Source organism: Galeopterus variegatus, unplaced genomic scaffold (assembly GCF_000696425.1).
Source record: "Galeopterus variegatus unplaced genomic scaffold, G_variegatus-3.0.2 Scaffold6725, whole genome shotgun sequence".
NCBI classification, from domain to species: domain Eukaryota; kingdom Metazoa; phylum Chordata; class Mammalia; order Dermoptera; family Cynocephalidae; genus Galeopterus; species Galeopterus variegatus.
This window is the reverse complement of record NW_007732836.1, coordinates 27,448-30,734: the sequence shown is the minus strand read 5'-3', so window position 1 is coordinate 30,734 and position 3,287 is coordinate 27,448. Positions and strand designations below refer to the sequence as shown.

The 3,287-nt window shown below is 42.0% G+C and overlaps 1 protein-coding gene across 1 annotated transcript in view; it reads left to right on the top strand.

Annotated features, from left to right (window-relative positions):
• Window positions 1-3,287, top strand: part of LY9 (lymphocyte antigen 9) — a 19,011-nt gene that overhangs the window by 7,981 nt on the left and 7,743 nt on the right.

Genomic DNA, 3,287 nt, shown 5'->3' with positions numbered 1-3,287 from the left:
GGGGGGGGGGGGGGGGGGGGGGGGGGGTGATGGGGGCTCAAATCATCTGACAATGAAGACTTTTTTTTTTAACATGCGAGATATCGAGTATGGGACCCAAGTGTAAACACGAAATTAATTTTGTTTTGTATGTACCTATACACACGGACTGAAGGTAATTTTAAACAATATTGTAAATAAGTTTTTGCATGCAACACAGTTTGTAGGGAATTGATCTTGCCATGTGCAGAAAAGATATGTCCCAGCTGTAGGAGGCTGAGAGGGTCTTTTTCTTCTTGGGATGCTGAATAAACTGTGTGTTGTGCACTTGCATTTTAACTGCAATCCATCACATGAGGTCAGGCATGGAATTTTCCACATGCATGCAGTGTTGTCAATGCTCAAAAATTTGGGGACTTTGGAGCATTTCAGATTTCTGATTTTCAGATCAGGGATGCTCAACCTGTGCTCTACAAATTTGAATGAAATTTCCCATTTATTTGATTGCCAAAGTGGTATTTTATCTGTTACCTAGTAGCCTTTACTAATTTCAGGATTAAAGTAAAAGTATAATATTTTGGAAATGTAATTTTTTTTCATCGATAGGCATAATCTCTTAAATTTCCAACACTGCAGTATAACCAAGAGAAAGGGGGCAAGAAATGGGAATGAGGCTGGATTACAGAGTTTCCCAACAGCTCCCTCCTCACAGCTGGCAAGATGGAACCCTCATCTCCCCCAGCCTGAGCCCTCCTTCCCTGGGCCCCTGGCAGAGATGGCAGAGTAGAAAGGTTTTGGGGACACCACCATCATACTGTCTCTCCTTTCCTCAGCACCTCTCCTCAACTCCCAAGGCCTGTTTGTTTCATCTCTCTACTATCTCTCCAAGGTCTCTTCTCTAGAGCCACTGCTATGGCCTTAGTTCGTGCTGTCACCAGTTTTTACTTCAATTGAATAGGTTTTTTTGTTTTAATTGAAAAGTCATATATTCACATGGTATATAGTTAAAAGTAAATCTCCTTCCAAACCCCAATCTCCAGGTTCCAGGTCTCTCCCTCCAGAGGCAACCATTGTTAAGATTTATGTATATCTAAATCCTTTCAGAGAATTTTAATGTATTTACAGGCATAATACGTGTGTATGTGTGTGTTCTTTAATTTCACATACAGGAGCAATCTATAACACTTTTCTTAACTTTGCTTTTTTAACTTAACAGTATATCCCAGCATTACTAGCATATATGGATTAAAACTGACTCCCATTTATTCCATTCTACAGATTAATTTAATTTATTTATTTAACCAGTGCTTATTAATAGACATTCCTACTCCTTGTTACTTCTTACCTAAAATACCATTACTAGCATATATGGATTAAAACTGACTCCCATTTATTCCATTCTACAGATTAATTTAATCTATTTATTTAACCAGTGCTTATTAATAGACATTCCTACTCCTTGTTACTTCTTACCTAAAATACCATAAATAGTCTCCTAACTGGCCATTTCCTCTCAAGTTTCTGTTTCTATTCTTTCTGTTCACCACTTTACAAAGCTCGACTCCTCTGACTGTTCTAAAGCCATCAATGGCTCCTCACGACCTTTGTCTGTTGTTCAAAAGGCAATATAACCTATTGGTAAGGTCTATGGGTTCTGATGTCAGACAATCCTGTGTTCAAACCTTAGCTCTCTTCCTTATTAATGATATGATCTTGAGCAATTCAGTCTCTAAGCCTCAGTGTCCTTACCTTGCAAAATGGGGGTACCTACCTCTCAGGGTTGCTATGAGCACCACGTGGAGTAATGCCCACAGTGCTCATTCAATAGGTGGCAATTACTACTATCCCTCAGTACTACCCTTTGTCTGCTCTCTTCCTACACAAAACCCATAGGGGGTAGTATTGAGTTGTGGTTAAGACCATCAGGGACAGTCTACCTTCATTCAAATCCTGGTCCTACCACTTCCATGGGAAATGCTTAACCTTAACATTCTCCAGTTTCTTCAACTGCAAAAAATAAATAAGGATAGTTATTGTCTATGCTTCCCCAAAGGAAGGATGCTCAGGTTCTACATCTGCCTTTAGTCATGCTGCTCCCTCCACCAAGAACACCCTTTCACTCATCAAAATCCTGCCCCTCCTTCAAGGCCCACCTCAATTCAGTCGCCTTCATGAGTTCTTCCGTCTTCCTTACCAGAGGCCATCTCCTCTCACCTCTGTACTTTCGTCATACTTTCCACATGACACTGGCCAGAGCTGGCTTTACATTAATTGATTTATATGGATCTGACCTTCCCAGCTAGACAGTGTACTCCCTTGGGACAAGGTCTAGTTTAACTTTGTGTTTCCCCAGAATACCTGTCACAGTACTTGGCATGGTCTGTCCAACATGGCCAGTGCCGCTCTCAAGAGTTGTTGAATCCATCACATGTTGTACCAGATGAATGCTTATCAAATGAATGAATAAATGAATTCTCAAAAGGAAGGAGGAAGGGAGAGTGAAATGGAACCCCCTGAGAGAAGATAGGAAGAAACCTCTCCTCCAGTTCTCTAGGCTCATCTGGGTTAAGACCCAGAGCAGGTTGGGTCTATTAGGCCTCATGGCCAGCTTAAGGCAATTGGGCTGGGCTGGAAGAAATGCTTCAGAAGCCTATGCCCTAACTGACCAGACACTATCTGACCAAAAAGGCTGTGTCACCTTGCATACCACTGACTTTGAAAATTACCCACTACTCTGCCAGGGTTTCCTTTGTTCAGGGGAACTGATCTGATTCAGTCTCCCCTCCATGTTGGTGGGATAAAGCTGCTTGGCTGAAATAGCACCTTGGGTCTCTCCCCCCCCCCATCCCTATCTCTATCTCTATCTCTCTCCCTTTCCTCTGTCTCATTGAACCTAACAGGGTCCTTGTAGCGAAGCATGAGAGAGGTGAAGGCTGACACCCTTTTATCAACCCTGCACAATATGTTCCAGAACCCATGACTGGCCACACACTATACACCATACTTTCCCAAAGGTATGAAACTGGACATTGCCCCTATATTAGTCTGTTTCTTTTGCTTATAACAAAATATACTGTCAGTACAGGGTATTTTATAAAGAAAACAAAATTTATTGCTTACAGTTTCTGAGGCTAGGAAGTCCAAAAGTCCAAGGAACACAGCTGGTTAAGGTCTTGGTGGTGGTGACTGTGATGGCAGGGTACCACATTGTGAAAATGGTGGAGCAGAGAGAGCAGAGAGAGACAGACTCTCCTCTTCTTTTAAAGCCCTCAGACCACACCCCTGACCACCATTTTTAATCCATTCAC